The sequence below is a fragment of the Ascaphus truei genome, chromosome 5 (assembly GCF_040206685.1).
Source record: "Ascaphus truei isolate aAscTru1 chromosome 5, aAscTru1.hap1, whole genome shotgun sequence".
In the NCBI taxonomy this organism is placed as follows: Eukaryota; Metazoa; Chordata; class Amphibia; order Anura; family Ascaphidae; genus Ascaphus; species Ascaphus truei.
In genome coordinates this window covers 153,688,952-153,707,685 of record NC_134487.1, presented here as the reverse complement: position 1 = coordinate 153,707,685, position 18,734 = coordinate 153,688,952, and the positions used below count along the sequence as shown (strand labels likewise).

The following is an 18,734-nucleotide window of genomic DNA, read 5'->3' as shown; positions in this document are numbered from 1 at the left end:
GGTCTTCACTAGAAGACCCAGCCCGCATGCATGCCGGTCGGCGCCAGAAGTTGGGGTCAACTTCTCCCAGTGGGATCGGCACAGCAACGGAGGCATTCCCGCCACAGGTAGTGTGTGTCAGGGGAGTTATTGTGTGTGTGTGTATTTGGGGCGGGGGAATTATTGTGTGTGTGAATTGGGGAAGGAGGGGTTATTGTGTGTACTGGGGGAGGGTTATTTTGTGTGTATTGGGGAAGGAGTTGTGTGTTTGGGGGAAGGGATTATTGTGTGTGTATTGGGGAGGGGTGCTTAATGTTTGTGCGTGTATTGGGGAGTGGGTTATTGTGTGTGTGTGTGTGTGTGTGTGTGTGTGTGTGTGTGTGTGTGTGTGTGTGTGTGTGTGTGTGTGTGTGTGTGTGTGTGTGTGTGTGTGTGTGTGTTAGGGAGGGGGGTGATTCTATGTCTAGTAGAGTAGGGGGGTTATGAAGTGTGAGGCAGAAAAATACATGAGGGGAGGGAGAGGGGGAGTGAGAAATAGAGGGGGGTGTGAGAAGGCGGTGAGAGCGAGGTGATGTGTGAGATGGGGTGGGTTGTAAGAGAGATTGGGGTCCTTCAAAGCCACTGAAATGGGGGGGGGGGGGAGTGGGGGGCAGTGGAAACTCTAGTTCTGGGCCTGGGAAAGCTGTCAAGGCCCTGTTCTGTGGTGATATAAACATGTTTGAGTCTTTAAGAAATGTAAAGGAAAATTGATTTCCAAGTTTCTTGTATTTGAAGTAGAGTAAACAAAATCTGGCCGCTGTACATCGAGAGACACCACACGATATACTTTACTACATTTTTTTGTTTGTGCTGACCCGTTGCCTCCCTTTAGGACTACTATTGAGTTAAAGGGTTGATGGCCCTAATGTTTTAACTGAGTGGGCTCATGCAGCGCAATGGCCCCTCTCACATGGTCTAGAGTGACTTGGCAGAAAAGATGCCACCCGCCAGAAGGACCCTCGCTATATCTGGTGATCAGTGATCACCATCAGCATATATTGGACTTCCCCAAAAGTTCTAGAACTCAGGTCTCTGGGAGTGACCATTGGAGGGGCCTCACTGTTGGTAATGTAAATATGTTTAAGTGTACAGTTACTGTATAGTGATACTATCCCTGTGTTGTTATTTTATTGTTAGGGAAAGTGTCCCATCCAGTTAGTGTCGACAGCCATGGTAATACAGAGGTTTACAGGTCTACAAAGAGGAAGCCTATGTCCTATAGGGGTTAGCCAAATAGTAGTCCTGGGACCTCGTCAGATTGGCCCAGCTAAGAGACCCACTGTTACCTCAGAAACAGAGTGCTTCAGAGTGGCAAGCAGTACCCTGCCCCGGGATAATGATCCCATGGTTCATGATAGTAAGGGTAACCAAAGTGGGGGCCCAATTGAAAGAGTTAAGGATGCTACGCAGAAGATGGCCACTTAAGATGACAGTTACAACAACAAGCTAAAATACCTCCATAGGGCATAAGGAGTGGCTGCTAACGAGGGAAGATATAAATAGTACAAATACTGTAAAGTTACCACAAGTATCTGTAACAGGTTTTCCCCCACCGTCTGGGAGATTAAGCTATTACAGGGTGTGTTGTGCTGGTAACCTGCTGGCTCACAGAAGGGCTGAGTTTCCGCCGGTGTTAGTGGGGAAGACAGGACAGGCTTTTGGGGTGATGGTTGGTTCTTTCTCACTGGTGCTGCGCCTCCATCTCTTGCAGGCTCCAGGAGTGCTGGAGGCAATCCCTGCAGGAGAACTATCTTCTGCTACTCCCCCTGATTAATTGCAGTCTCAGGCAGGGTATATAAATAAACGGAACACTTTATTCTTCAACAACAAAGAATACAGCATAAAACTGATTCAATTCTCTTCCCACCTTTGGATGGTCCCTGGGCTCAACCCAGACGGCTTGAGGCCCCAAGACTCTCTCCTCTGCTCTTCCCTCACCCCATGGTGGGATGAGGGGTAGCTGCCCCTCTGCCCTAAGGGAGAGGATGGAATGTGGTCAGAGCTCTGACTCCACACTCCCAGCAATCACCCTCTCTCATGGGAGAGAACCCACTACATTTGGCTGTGCAGCCCCTTAATTCCCCCAGAGGAGGGTCCAAGGTCTGAGCCCCTGATTAGGCAGTACACAGGCCTTAGCCCGCCCCGTCACTCAAGGAGCTGCTTACTGCAGGGGAAAACCCAGATTAATCCTAACACTGCCTGCACTAGAACCAGGGCTTATATGTTAGACAGGGTAGATTAGTAGCCAAAAATAATACATGGCTACATATCTATTGTGGATGATGTCAGTGTGTGAGTTGTATTGTGTACTGTCAATAAAGCTCTTGTTTGTACTATAAAAGTTATTGGCACCCTTCATTATCCCATCTGCATATCTACACCCAGCTTGCACAGATCCAGCACTCTGAAAAGGTGTGGTAGACTGAGCAAAGCCATGTACTGTACGTAGTCAACCTACATGGAGGATTACATATATATTGTTTGCACCAGTGATCAAAGTGTGGTGGTACTAGGAGGTCCAGAGCAGCACTGCTTTTTTATTTTCACACGCACACCGTCACGACATTCTGATTTACATTCTGAAACTTGGAATACTACTTTCTTTTTAAACAAATAGGGGCTTATTTTAGAAAGCAATTCCCCATTCCTTATAGCAATACTCTTAATGAAATCTTTCCAAAATGCAGTCCAAACAGCTTTCCCGCAATGTTTATTAACTGTCGATTTATTTTGGCGTCAGGCACAGTACCACTACTTTATTTAAACGACACTAGATGGCGCTCTAATACTCTAAAAATGTGCAAATAAACATAAATTCTATACAGTGTATTAATATGGTGCAAAGTGACAAATAAAATAAATCACGTGCAATAAGAAAGGTAAAATCACTCAAACCCTTAGAAGCACTGTTTCATGGTCCAAACGAAAATGGGCATAGAAGAACCAGGGGAGCGATGATAAACCTTAAAAAGAATAAAGACTACATAGTGCAATATTGTCTAAACAAAACACAATGTGTAGAAAGCTCCCAAGGGAACACTCACAATGTACTGGAAATAAATATGCAGTTATCCAACTAAAGTGGATGGTCACAGGCTGGAGCAGGTAGGAGGTATCACAATCTCAAAAGAGAGAGACACAAAGCCAAGGTGCAAATGGTAACAAACGATATATCCAAAAAAGTAAAAATTGGAGGCTTACAAGATCCAAAAGGAAATACAGCATAGAAGGTATTCTTTTTAAGGTTTATCATCGCTCCCCTGGTTCTTCTATGCCCACAGTACCACTACTTGTTTTATATCACTTCAATCTCTGCTCTGAACTCTTATACCATTTTGGGGGATGAGACAATTCGCTCCGGAACGCAGATATTTTTTTTTGTGTCACTTTTGTGCCGGCTGAAAATACATTTAAATGAAAAACAGTAAGAAGATTAAATGATTACGTGGCAGGAATAATTTAAGTAGGGATTTTAGCATATGTGTTTAGAGTAGATATTTCAAGTAAATCACATTGAAGTAAGTATTCCAGTCTTCTTAATCTCTCAGTTTTGGAAATTTCCTCTTTAATCTTTAAAACACATTATTATTTTTATTATTATTAACAATAAGCTTTTTAGTCACACTTTTAAAGAAGCACGTGGGTCATGCAAAGCTGATGATCGCATGATTGGAGGTTTTATAGAGACAATTAAAAAAACGCTGTCCCTCCGTGATTAAATAAGCAGGTCCCTCCGTGAGCCTGAGGGTTACAAATGATGTAATCTCGCACATGACTATGTTCCGGGGAAAGGATGAGTCAGATGGACCACAAAAAGGACACCCTTGCTGGGAAGTGCATGTCTTATGGAAAATAAATCTGCATGTGTTCGCTTAATTATAAAGACAGGTGCTAAGCTTTGCCTGAAAACAAGACTCCTTTTTGCTGCACCCAAAGAGATTGAGTTTTGCAGATGGACAGGGAGGAAAGATGTTTAGGGCTATACTGTAATGATATATTTGTAAGTAGCTGTGAGAAAATGGGGTGTTGTAAATATTGCTGCACATTCACATACTAGTTCTGAGCTGCATATTAGGTGAAAAGACATACAGTACCTGCCAAAAAAAACTCCTGGCCAGCAACTGTGCAATAATGATTCGTTATACAGTACGTACCCATTTGCTGCTCTATTAGCAACTTTGCTACAATAGAGAAAACCTGAAGAAAGATCAGGCTAATTTATTATTTCCATGTTATATTGGAGTTAGTTGGCAGGTTAAGTGTAGCCCATTTTCGGACATGTTTTGTTGCCAAGAGCAGTCTTGACCTCTCCCTTTCTAAGTCTATAAGGTTCTGGAGATCATGTCCCTTCATAGCTTATTGCTACCCTATTGATAACGTCTTTATGCAGCAGGACCCCACAGCACGTTAAGTAAACTATACAGGTGACTTCTGTTACAAAGAGGGCCCTCCACTAAAGCTTTAAGATGTATGCTCTGATGCTTTAGGCTGAGTTCACACAGGCTGCTACACTACCGTGCGTCCGCACCTCTCTGCTGGGCGATGTGTGCTCATTCCCAGCAGACAGAATGACGTGATTGGAGGCGGGGCTTTAAAAAAAAAACTACGTGTTTGTGATTGGCTGGCGAAGTGCACGTGACGCAGCTGCTGCTGTTTGAAATGACAACTTCAGTTGTCTCCTTCAAGGGCAGCGGCGTCAACGCTGTACTTCGCCGCCGGGTGTTGTTTTCAGTTTGAAAAATCCCGCACACCAAAGTGAAAGCGTGGCGAACGTGGGCACGCACATAAGCACGCGCACATCGCATCCTGTCTGAGCTCAGCCTTAGGCTGCGTTCATGGAACGACAGGCAGCGCTGAGCCGTGCGGACGCTCTGCGCTGAGCCCCGGCATCCTCAATGAGGATGTCTTGAGAGGGGGCTCACGCAAGCGTCTGCAGGCGTGCTGAGCCGTTGGGTTTTTCAGCCAACAGCCAAAGCTGTTTTCAGCGCGCTGTCGGCTGAAAATCTCCAATCACAGCAAAGCAGCGTCAACATCACGGCGTTGTGACGTTGACGTCGGTGCGTCGCGGGCTATTGGCCCAGTGACGTCACTGCCCCGCCTCCCGATCGCGCACGCTGGCTCGCCTGCCAGTCCATGGGATCGCTGCTGACCGGGCAGGCGAGCCTCAGCGTCAGCGCGGAGAAGCGCAGGCTGAGGCTCTATGGACACAGCCTTAGTGATGATTTCACTTCAGATCATCTGTTACAAGTCCGTGTCGCTGCTAAAGGGTTAGGAAGCCAAGATTTGTTTAAAATTTGCAGTTAGCTGCAGCTAACATGCTACAGCTGATTAATTCACTGACTTATTTATTCATTTAAAATAGAAACCAAGTGATCACTTGGGCAAGGATCATTAGACGGGGAACCATACATTTCTAAAGATACTCATATTTACTAGTATCTTCCCCTGGTTTAGCAGAATATATTTACCTTTGACCTTTTTTTTTTACAAGCCCTCCTTGCACAAATTATGAAACAACAAAAGCTGGCATTGTGGATTTCTCCTTTAAGTACACATTAATTAACTTGCTGTGGCATATGCCTAGACTTGTAAGAAAGCACTGGATGTGCTGAGAGCCTGGCAGGGCTGGCCAAACTGACAAAATCAATCCTTTAGGATTTTATTAAACATAGGCTTCACATGGCACTATAGAGCTGCGTTGAAGATATTCAATAGAAACAAACGATCCTACTGTTCCACATAGAATAGGTAACCTAACCTCCATCTTACCACTGTACAGGAGTTATCTAGGCAAATTTGTTCATCGTTTATACTGAGTGGGTACTACAGAGGAGTGTAGAAAAATAATATTGTTACTGTAGGCATTTAAAGCAGCAAACCATACGCGGCTTTTTAAAAATATGTATTATTATTTTAGCATAAGTTTGAAGCAGGGGGTCTCCGGAGCTGAACCCCGCTAACTCCAGCTCCAGGAGCCCCCTGCTTCTGGAGATACAGGAACAAGTAGGGGGTGCCGGTGGACGCTTCAGTTTGGCTAGCAGGGATCACGTAATGGCCGCATTTCAAAGCTCCCACGCCCTGCGGGCCAATAGGAAGAAGTGATGTCATCTGGTGCGGCTTCCTATTGCCCAGATGGCTGGGGGTTTTAAACTTTGCTGAGATACCAGCACCTCCTTCGGAGGTCTGTATCTTGGGAAGCATGGGATTCCTAGAGCTGACATTAATGGTGTTCAGCTCCAGAGACCCCCTGCTTCAATCCTACATTAAAAAATATAATAAATAAAAAAGTGCATGAATTCATCCTTTAAAGCAGCAATCTATGCAAGTTGATTCAAAAGTACATACATTTATGTTACGTTTGGTTTTGTTAAACTTCTGATTGTTCTCTCTCGGCCCTTTGGGGGCAGGAGGGGACGTAGCGATGGGCAAACAGCAGTCACGTGAACACTCCTCAGAGCTGAAACATGACCCCGGCGGCGCGTAGCCCAAAACCGGAAGAGGAGACGTGCGCGCGCGTCTTCCATTCCCCTGAACTACAGATCTCCCCTATAGCACGCTAAGGGCTTGACGTAGCCCTGGGGTGCCACACCCCATGACATAGTGGCTATGTCTTGAGGCACCCGGAGGGTTATTCTGAGTCTTCATGCCATTTTATATCATTATAGTTGTAGGGATAGACCCAGTGGCGAATTTATCGTTTTGCCGTCCATTGGCTCTACGCTTATTGCCGCCCCTTACTTTCGGTTGGAGGCGTGCGCGGGAGGAATGGCTGCCGGGATGGGCCACCTGGGAGGAGGCCGGAGCCCGTAGTGGCCAGGGAGGGGACAAGCACCGCAGGTAAATAGGAGGTGCGGGGCCCACGGAAGAAGTTTCCGGCCTCCTCAGCAGTGACCCTGTGGGTGGTCTACCTGCCTGGGCTGCCTACATGGGGAGGAGGAGGATTCAGAGTGGTGGGGAGCACTGCCGGCCAGGGAGAGGAGGGGGCCGTGAAATATCACGCAGTGCAGTGAAGGCCAAAATCTTACCCACTGCTCCTCCGCATGGCGGGACAGAGCCGCTGCTGGGGGAGGGGAGGGGAGGGGAGGGGAGGACCCGCCCCTTTCCTCCCCTAACGGGTCTCTGTCGGCTTTATGTGAAAATCTGTTTAATGAACTTCTCGTGTAAGTAAATTGAATAATTGCCGCTATAGGCTATTCAGCCTTGTGGGAAATCACTCTCTGGATGGCCATACAATTCACAGAATGCAAAGATAAACAATCTATAGTTTCTTCATCTCTGGGATTTGTATTTAAAGAAACAGATGTTATACTTAGAGAACAAGACTGCAGCATAACTCAAATGAACTCCCAATCATATTTAGCATGGGATTGCTACATTATTCATTTTGTTTTGTTGTGCTTCTGCTATGATTATTTCCATCTTGGTGTAAACCAGGGATGCATACGGTATGTGTCATTTCATTTAATCTTCTTACTGTGTTTTCTGGAGTTAGTAAAAATATGTCATCTTATTAAAATACATGACTTTGCTGTTTTCTTATATTATATTCTATATGATTTATTATATGTGGTTGCAGTAGGTTGCCAAAAACAGAACTGGTAGGAGGATTGAGATAAAGCCCCTAACCTCTGAAGTGGGGAAACAAAGGTTTACAATAGACTTGGGTAAATATCTTCAAATTTGGTTTGCCAGAACTCTGTTAAAATGGCACTATGTTGATGTATATGCAGGGCCACATGACTTTGCAAATGGACTTTTAATGCTTGGCAATCTTTTTAATGAAAATAGGCACATTTGGCCTGATTCACAAACTTCAGTGAAAGTTTAGCATATTTCTAATTGTCATCTACTTGTCTCAACCTCATCTACAAGGGGCACTGCATAGCTTCCTTGGGATAAATTGTGCCAGTATAATTTTACTATATACAGTCAGGGCCGGTTTAACCAATAGGCAAACTGGGCAGTCGCCTAGAGCAGCAAAGTTTGGGGGGCTTCAAACAACGAGGGTATTCCGTGTAGCAGCAGGGCTGCCAACAGGGGGGAGAGCTGGGACTACTGTCCCTGGCCTGGTGAGTCAGGTGGCCCGGGCCCCAGCTGGCAAGCCTAACGTGCTAGATCCGCAGAGGGAACTGACATGCACTTCCGCAGACACCCTCTGACAGACACCTGTGCGGGTACCCTCCGACAGGCCCGCTGACAGGCACCTCTGCGAGTCCCCTCTGGCAGGCTCGCTGACAGGCACCTCTGCAGGTCTCCTGCAGCAGGCCCTCTCTGACAGGAGCGCTGACAGGCACCTCTGCAGGTCTCCTGCGGCAGGCCCTCTCTGACAGGAGCGCTGACAGGTATCTCTGTGGTGCATGCTCCCTTTATCCTCCAAGGCTGCAGACACATGCTGATCCTAATGTTGTGGCATTCCTTGACCCCAGGCCCACATCTTTACCCCCAGGCCCATACCTCCTTCTCCTTCCTCCCCCTCAGGGGAAACAACTACCGCCCTGCCCCAGGGCACATAACTATCCCTCTCACCAGGGCACATAACTACCCCTCCCAGGCATTTAACGATTTCCCCCAGTACAATGACAATATATAATCAGTATCATATTCTTCTTTTTGATGTAAAATAAATCTGTAATTCTTAATGCAATATTTGTATTCGTACTAATCCACATTATACTTTTTTTTCGTTAATTGTGTGGGGAGAGGGGGTGCAAGGCTGAACGTTCACCTATGGCGCCTAATACCCTTGCACCAGCCCTGTATATAGTGATACATATACCGCCAATGCTGGCCAACAGTGATATTACAGCTTAACCCTGTTATAGCGCGGGTTTTTTTTTGTGTGGTGGTACCGCGTCCGCCGGAGGGGGAAAGCTGAGAACTCTCCCAGCATTCCCAGACCCGGTGGGGCAGCGGCAACAGCACACAACACATACCCGGCATCTGGCAGCTCTTCTCCCTGTCTCTGCTTCCTGCTTCTGCTTCCGTCTTGCGAGAGCAAGCTCCCTTAAAGTGAGTGTGTGTGTATTTGACTGTGTGTGTGCAGTGTGCTGTGAGTGTGTGTAGTGTGCTGTGAGTTTGTGCAGTGTGCAGTGTGCAGTGTGCAGTGTGTGCAAAAAAAAACTTAATTTTTTTTTTTAATTTGGGGTCCACGCTCAAACCACGTTATAGTGGATCGCGCTATAACGGGGTTGAGCTGTATTTATTTATCAAATGTTTTACAAGGAAGTAATACATTGAGAGATATGATAAGTGATGATACTTCCTTCTGATCTAGGAAGCAGTTATTCCTGTATACACACACACACACACACACACACACGCACAGAGATAGCAATGCAAAGTGTTTAATCCATACTAAACTCCTTCATCAGGACACCCAAAACACTTTGCAAACCATTGTTGTGCTTGGCTGCTTGTTCATACATTTTGTATTTATGCAGGAGGTCTATTTGGAGAGTAGAGACCCAACAGGAAAGATTCTACGGCTATTATTCCTCTTTTTTCAATATTTTTACTGGGCCTCAGTTCCAATTATATATATATTTATTTTTTTTTGCAAATGCAAAGCCACATTATGTATATACTATGTATATACTGTATGCAAAATCCCTGGAAAACAACTGGCTCAGTCTTCCTCTCTCTTCTTCTGTTCAGCACTAATCTGGCACGTTGTAGAAGGCAAATGGCTCCAATAATTCACAGAGGATGGGGGAACGGGAAGGGCTGATTTACAGAATCATGAGCACTTACAGCCCATTCCACTGCATGGGCCAGAAAAAGCCTTATGGTTGAATATCGCTTAGTGAATATGGCCCTTAATCTATGGGAGCCTCATGCAATGGATGGCAGTACATTTAGTCCAATGACTAATGACTGCCACACTGAAATCTGATAAAAAATGATCTATTTAAAAGGATAGCAGCACAAAACCCAGTGCTCAATCTCTCAGGGGGATGTTTTATTAGATTTGTGTGTGCTGATAATTAGCTTTAAACTAGCTTTAGTTATGATTAAAAACATTTGACCGTGGCATTAGGAACATTACCCATGTTCAATATGTGAGGGCTTCCATGTTGATTCCTCATTGGAAGACAGCCTACGTGATTGGTGGGACATCTGGTACTGTACAATAGAAGGCAGTCAGAATAATTGGAAGGCCGTTTCATTTACTGGAAGGTAGCATGGATTATTAGAGAGAAGTCTGACTCACTGCGAGGTAGTCTAATTTATTAAACAGCCGTTGCAATTATTGCCAGCAGTCTGGATGGATGGGGGATGGGGGGGGGTGTAGTCTCATTCACTGGAGGGATGCATCATTAGTAGGCTACCTGAATAACTGGACAGGAGCCTCATTTACTGGAAGGCAGTTATATTTATTATGAAGCAGTCTCATTTGTTGGAGGACTGTCTCATTTATTGGGAGGCTGCCTCACTCAGTGACAGACAGTCTGCATTGATGGAATGCATTTTCATTTACTGAAAAGGTCATCTGAACAATTTTAAAGCATTATTAAGCAATTTCACTCACCCAAAGTACAGATTACCTCAAACACTACAATTGAGTTTGACTAATTGTTGTTAGAAGCATGATGAGATTATGGTTTATATAGACCTTATGGGAACATCTTCTTTTGCCTGTTAACATGTTGGCAGTAGATGAATCTGTGATGCTTGCCATGACAGTATTACTGGAATCTCCTGTCATACAGATCAGATTACTAACACAGACATTTGTGGCAAGGGCAATCTGAACACAAGATGTTTGCATTCTTGCATAACAAATATGTCATATTGTATATGTTTCCAAAGTCAGATTCGATTAAATATGATTTTCTTGTTACTTTCTATGAAGTTGTTTGTTGCATTGTCTGCATGGTTTTTTATTAAATGTTTTACCAGGAAGTAATACATTGAGCGTAAGGCCTGGTCCCCGCTGGATACTGCAGCGCCCGCTGTGGCGGACGCTGCAGGGATGAGAGCCCTCCCCTCAATGGCGCCTGGCCCGCTGCGAGGGGGGGCCACAGCGCTGTGGCGAGAGTTGCTCCTGCTCTCAATCGAATTGAGAGCAGGACTCGCGACGGAGCGCTATGCCACGCCCCCCGGCGGTTCAGCCAATGAGGGCGAACCTGCCGGGTGACGTCATGGCCGCGCCCCCGTCACTCCCCCGCCACGCCCTTCTCCCCCCCCGGTCTCTCTTCCTGCAGCTCACTGCAGACCGGGGAATCGGCTGCACGCGCCGACAGCCTCGAGGGCGCGCGTGCAGCTGAGGTACTGGGGCCTTACCTCTCGTTTTTCAAGTATGTGCTAGTCACCTTTAGAATGCTATATCTGCATTCGTTGTCTGAGGGAATAAACATTTCTCTTTTTCTAGAGCCTCAGGGTTTCCTTGTATCTATCTGTCTTTGCCTCACTAGTAAATTCACCTTCTCTCACACTCTTCCTATCTTGGGGCAAGTATTTTCATATCATAGCCTGAGCTGTAGGAGTAGCTCAGTGGTAATCAATGTCACTGCATTTGAAGCATGTGAACCCGTTTTCTATTTCGAATCAGCTCTCCTCTCTTTGCCTTATGCACCAAATTTACATTGTATGCTTCTTAGAAAAGAGAATCGGTGTGTCTGCAAGGTTCTACTGTATGTACAGCACAGCATAAACTGTCAGTGTTTAAAATTCAATTAGTATCATTATATTTGCTTCCATGCTGCAAATTAGCAGTCCTTCATATATACTACCACAGCTTGTGGTCCAGATGGAAGACAAAGAAAGTAATTACTATCTCAATATACCATTATCACATGTGGACATCCTAGCAGACATCCACAGTGCTGAAAGGCATGTACTGTAAGTATATAGGAAAGCTCGTGTTCGAGAAAAAAGGATTTCCTCATATCAACCTGCTAGAGTGACAAATACTCATTCAATTCTTGACCACAAATAGCAAGACTGGGGGCATCTGCTTAAACTTATTCTGACGTCATGTTCACTGCCCCTTTTTGATATTTAACAGCCAATAAGTGTCCTGTATCTTGCCTTTTTTCTCTTCTACTATCCTTTATGAAGTACAACTCATGACACATTATATAGCCGGTGGCGCTTTTTTTTATTCAAGCAATATTTCATATAAAAATTGGTAGGATGGGGTGGGTGGACAACTTTAATTCATTAAGTGCTCCAGACATGTAGGCAGACAGAGTAAGAAGAAAATCCCCCCCACAGAGATCTTAACTAAGTAAGCTTCATACTTTAGTTTGACCTTTAAAAGGCCCACTTACTATTGTATACAACTCTGTCCAAAGCCATCTAAAGTGTGATGTCCTACTAGATTGATGAAAAGAATAGTATTTACATTTAAAAAGATATGATATGACAAACATCACATTACTATGAATTTAAAACAACAAATGTCTTGTACCTTCAAAATTTTGACCTAAAGCACCAATCATTCCGGACACAACCTCAAAAGCAGATCATATTATTAATGACTTAAAGACAACTACCGGGGTAATATATATATATATATTATTGCTATTGCACCCAATACTACACATAGGAGAATGACGAATTAATCCCTGAAACAATTCTAATTTTATACAGCAGGAATATAACCGGTATCAGCGCTGGCGCTCAAACAAGAGTTTATGATATCAGAGGCGACTGCCTAAACCACAAGTTGATACATGCTTATTTTAAACTACATGTCCACTTTTAAAAGCAATAAAGCAGATACAGTAACAATATGCACAACCAGGTATTGTGCTTTAGTTAGTGATTGACATGGAAGAGCAAAACTGTGTTATGTAATATGTACAGCCCAAGGGCATACAGAAATGAACATGCATCCTTGTGTCAGAGTCCTGTACCATCAGCCACTATACCACTCCGTGAATCTACAATGCAGTAAATCGGGGGCTTCCAATGTACAGGTACCCCACCTGTGGTATGCAAGATATTACAATATGGTCATTCACAATCAAATAACTTCTGCGATAAGGGTCCCTATTCAATATGCTAGGAAGCCATCTTCCATTACTGTACCTTGTAACGATTTAAGATCCATTCATTTGAGGGGAGATTAAAATATTCCCAAGCAAAGTGGAAACAGCTTCACAGAATATTGCAAAGGAACCAATGAGAGTGAAAGTATAGAGATAAACAGAAATCAAGAAAACCTTCCAAATACAGGTATTTCTATTTTTCAATTGCATACGGTATGCATATAATTAAATACATATAAAGTTGTTTGGGGTTCTTCTTTTCTTACTATGATGGTACAAAACAGAATAAGGTTATTAAGCGTACATTTATAGAGCATATCTGTCTGCAGCCTGTAGCATTTTTTTATTAATCCTCCGCAAATTGCTTTGGGGATGAGAAACAAACACAATTGGACAAGCACCTTAGCAATTTTTCCTGTGATCTACAAGTACTGAACTGTCCTTCGGTGATGCTAGTTTCAGTGTGCTGTAAACCAGTTCCCCTTTCTGGAATACTGTATATACAGTACACAGCATCCTAGATGCTTTTCATTTTTGCATTGCCTCACACACCCAAGCAGATACTTTCTTCCCAACTCCCTGTCTTAAAGATGCACAGCTGTATGCATTATTAACCATTCAAATACGTATCACCTACCTGTAGAATTAAAACTGCTGAGATATCTTAGACAGTGCTGTAATTTCGTAGATTCCAGGGAGGATATCTTATCTTGTCGCAAAGCAGAGGGAGAGAGAGGAGGGGGTGGAGCAGGAGCTGTCAGCAGGTCTAACCTCTGTTGAATGCTGCCTGGTTCGTCATACTGCAGAGCTACAGGCTACCATTGCTAAGTAAGGTTTGGCCCTTGCTACTTTTCCCATTGCAACTGCGTGAGGAGGTAATGCAAGCTCAGGCATGCACACGCTAGAGAAACCCTTTTTATCCTTTGTCAGTGACTTCTCCTAGTTATTGCACTATAAAACACTAGCAGAGACAGACAGGTTCAGAAGAACCTGTTCTAATAGAAAGGGATCCAGTTACACATACTGTACTATACACAAAAAGCACCGTATTACAGTACATGCAGCACATTATCCATCAATGTGCTAACCCAACAAAAACATTGTTGGCATACATAGGGATGACGCCTGCTTCATCATTAAAGTGATTGAATCATTATTGGGCTATAGGTGGCCATGGACCCAGTTCGGCCCCCAAGACTGTCTTCAATCTTGCGAAATGATCAAAATATCAGCCAAAACCTGAATTCATATAATTAAATTCTAGAATGTGATGCTTGTGTAATGTGATCGTGTGTTTTGTAAAAAAAAAAAAAAAAAAAAAAGGAAAGCTTTATTGAATTATTTTAATAAGTGTCAAATATAGCTTGTGACCTCAGAGAATAGCATCTTCCCATCTTCCCATATTGGAAACCTTCACCATTGACCCTCTCATTAGCCGAGTGCAGGCTCTGCCTTGTTACTGTAGCCCCCTGTAAACAGCACAGGCTATACCTCTCTTCCTTCTACTGTGGTAAGTCCTGTTAAGATCAGGCACCAGTAATCATCATGGGTTTTCCCCCTTCATAGCCCTATCCTGAGTGGTAGATGCAGGCCTGGACTCTGCTGCAGGCGTGAGCAAGAGGGGAGGTTCTGCTGACATCACGAGGGGCGGGGCTAGCTCTATATTTAGCAGCCAACTCCTGTGAGTAGAGTTAGTTGATAGTGATATCGGGAGTCTGGAGTTGCCGGTTAGTTATACCGGGAGTATGCAGTTCAGTTAGTATGCCGTGAGCCGAAGAATCCTGCGGATCGGTCCGAGGAGTTGGAGGAGACCGCGGTCTCCCCTGCGCAGAGTACAGGAGCAGAGAGAGAGGAGTGGAAAGATTCAGCTTCCTTTAGTAGAGCTGATAGAATTATAGACTTGGTGGACCAATGCCCTCACCCCACTGCCAGGGGTGATGTGGAGAATTCAAGCCCCACCGCGAGGATAACCTCGGGGGTGGGCCACGGGGTATTGAAGCCCTAGCCCAGACCATCCTGTCGGAGGAGAGACTTGGAGGGAAGGAGAGGAGGAATTATCTGTGTGGAAGGAGAGCGGCGTAATAACAAGTCTTTGCTGTTGTTGTTGCGGCTACTGGAAGCCACTACCGTTGGGAGATTGCTGATCTGTCAATAAAAGAGACTATTCGTTATTACCAAAGACTGTGTGTGAATTGGAAGGTATTACCCTGGGACCCAAGTGGTTCTTCTATACAGGTCCTGTCCCATATTCTTGGGAGTATAGAAGATGGAGGCGCTGCACCACTAGGAGAAGATGGAGGCTATCACCCCAGAAGCCCGGTCCTGGCTCCCCCACAACATCGCGGGAAGCTCAGGCCCTCCTGTTCCTCACGGGTATGCACCACACCGCATGTAATCTGCCCTCATGCACCCTAGACACCACTGTAGAGTCTGGGGGATGGGGGGAAGCAGGGTTACATTACTGTACACTGAAAAAGGCACTGACCTCTTCTGCACACAGCAAAACATTCATACTAGTGTAGCCATGCCACCTTTGGCGACTAACCTGCCCTACTGGCAGTAAGCCCTGCTAGAATGAGGCAGCCAGTAGTCAACATGGGGTTTTCCCCCTCCTTGGTGCTGCACTTGAGTGACAGTGGGAGGCGTGACATCAGGCCTGAGCATGTCCAATCATGGGACAGACCTGGTGCCCGTCTCCTAGATGTACTTAATGGCAGTGCCACCCCAAATTGAGTAGTGCCTCTCCCCCTTGAGAGAGGCAGGGATCACACAGGATTGCCTGGAGCTTGGCCTACCCTGTTCCTCTTCCCCTTGGGGGAGAGTGAGTGATACCCTATACCTCTGGTCCTGCTAGAGGGCCAGGGAAAAAGCCAGGACAGCTCAGCCCCCTTGTTACCAGTAGGTATCATGCACCACACGACCATTAATGGCAGAATCTCCCAGGGGGTGGGGGAAGCACGTCACACTAGTATTGACAAACCAGTCCCAAATTCGAAACACCCAATTAGGGAAGGTGCTCCTAATATATAATGTAAGAAAATGTGTACCAAAGGACCCTTGTCAAACTAACCAGAGAAAGAATTGATTTCATAAAAGCACGAGCATTGGCGAATTGATTCTGATATTGATGATGAACTGGCAAGACCAATTGTATAGGTAGAGATGGGGTAATGCCCTCGTTCTGTCTGAACGTGAAAAACGAAAGGAATGCGAGCTGCACAGACAGCACAAGACGCATGAACAGAGCTGAATCAGAACAGGAAGTCTACTATAGGTTCATCCATCACGTTCTCAGGAATCAACAGGCTCGTAAAGTGACTGGAAGTCTGTATACAAAATATGATCTCAGATCTTTATGGCTTAACAGTTTAATCACTGGAGGAGTCAATAATTCTTTATATTAAAACAACAATTGAGGCTATGACTGTCAATAGAATGTCACTCTCTAAAATGTATTTATTAGGATGGGTTCTTACATTTTTCCTTACTGTAGAGAACTTCAATAATAATAATGATAATAATGACCTAGACAGTCACATTATTGACTTTACTCTTTTCAACAATACACACACATATATATATATATATATATATATATATATATATATAATCCACAGAAGCAGTCGGCACTCCACTTGCAAGTAGAAAAAATTGGGTGCTTGTCCCATAAAGCAATAATAAACCATACGATACTGTTTGAAGCACGAGATCAGGAGACAGCACTCTGGTAAGTTTGATCACAAGTTTTTGTATTCAAAAAGACACATAAACCATGATCTCGTGCTTCAAACGTTATCGTATGTTTATATATATATATATATATATATATGTATGTATATATATATCCATAACATGTTTTTAAAATACTTGGATCCACAAACCTGCAGGAGAAAGATGCCTGAAGTGAATTGATTTTTAAAGGAGGAAGGGATACCGATATCTATGCAAAGTTTAAAGGCCAATAGGAAGCCACACCTGATGATGTTACGGCTTTCTATTGGCCCACAGGGCGCGGAGACTTTGAAGCTGCGCATTACGTGAACCCTGCTAGCAGGGCAGCTACCGGCACCCCCTATGGAGGTAAGTATCTCTGAAGCAGGTGGTTCCCGGAGCTGAAATTAATGGGATTCAGCTCCAGAAACCCCCTGCTTCAATCCTACAGTACAAATAAACAAAATTAGCCAGACAAAATCCTTCGCTTGGATTGCCTCTTTAAAAGTTTACGGCTATCATACTTGAGCCCCCGGAGACATTGACGTGTAGCACCTTTAGGTGTCGCACTTACATGCAGATACACACTTTAATATTAACATTGTGTTCTGAAAGTGAAGTTGAAGTAAGGCACGGCAAAGGGAAAGTGATAGGGGAAAGCAGAGTGAGAAGAGATACATGAGGTGATACTGACTAGAGCAGGTGCAAAGAGGAAGGGATGAGAAATAGCTCTGAATTTTAGAGAATATATATATATATATATACGTAACATCATTTGTAACCAGTGACTGTTTGGTTCCCTGCCATAAGCCCATAGCCCATTTCTTCCCCTCCTTTTTTCCTCTGTTGAGTTGTACGCGTCCTTCAGAAGACTAAATATCCTACAGTACTGCAGGATCCTATTTCCGCAGCGCCCTTCGGTTTGTTTTATATTCAGCCTGACATTTTCGTACTAAGCAGTAGATAGTGTTGCTGCTCGTGCCAAAGTTTTAGTGGAATCAATGTTATCATTTGCCTAAATGTAATATATTATTGAAATCCTCCCCGTGGACTAAATCTTGCGGAGAAACAGAAATCCTTCCTTACCTTAAGTTTGTGGGTTTGAGCCTCCTTTCCGGCTGTGCTCCTTCGGCCCGAACTCTGGGAAGGTTGCAGCCCCTGTTTGCTAAAGAAAGGGTGTTTCCTCTACCAGGAAAAGATCCAATTTCCAATAGCACGAAATAGGTCCTTGGGTGTGGGAGAGGTCAAGCAACTGTGCGGTCCAGTCTGCTCGCCTTCCTTTGTCAGACTGCCCCTCTGAATGTATTAATCCCACCCAAGTAAAGAAGGGGATGAAGTCCAAATTAACGTAACCCATAAAAATATGCTATATGTGGAACCAAATTGAACTATTTTCTCCCAGATCACTTGGCACACAGATGCACATGCCCTGCAGTTTCTCCCACTGGAGTAACAGGTCAATGCAGCATGTGGTAAAATCTTCTCTGGCATCAGTACAGGAAAGCAAAGAAAATAAGGACAATAATCTTGTTTTCCTTTTGGACCACGTGATGTTTAGTGCTGCAGTTATTTTTGAGCTGGATGTGAGCCCAGGTAGTAGTTCAGGGTTGTGATCCAATGCGCCTCCTAACGACACTTTAAGATATGCAGGGGATGCTAATAAACAATGCACACACATGGACCATTTTAGAAACTTTCTATATGAAACAAGGGCTGTTTCAATGCTGTTATGCTGATGAAGGGGAGTGTTAACACACCATCCAAGATTACAAAAATGTAACACCACAGAATGCATTTAGATTGCAGTGTGATTAAAAGTGTCTGTAAACATGTGCCTCTCCCTTTTAAACCTCCTGGTTGTAATTCTATATACTGTACAGTGTGTGTATATATATATATATATATATATATATATATATATATATATATATATATACATACATACATTGAGAACTCTCTCGTGTTTCTTATTGGCCAATGTGTGAGAGCTTCTTTCGGGGAGATTTGGGA

General features: G+C 44.3%; 1 protein-coding gene across 6 annotated transcripts in view; it reads right to left on the bottom strand.

The window, feature by feature from the left end:
• Positions 1-18,222, bottom strand: part of FGF1 (fibroblast growth factor 1) — a 124,908-nt gene extending 106,686 nt beyond the window's left edge. For 2 of the 6 annotated variants that reach the window (XM_075601064.1, XM_075601065.1), the window contains exon 1: positions 17,811-18,220. The gene's annotated coding sequence lies outside the window, so the exon portion shown is untranslated. Of the gene's footprint in view, positions 1-13,650; positions 13,763-17,810 lie in introns of those variants that run through there. The other 4 variants (XM_075601061.1, XM_075601060.1, XM_075601066.1 and 1 more) reach the window with 3 other exon arrangements.
• Positions 18,223-18,734: the final 512 nt, after the last annotated feature.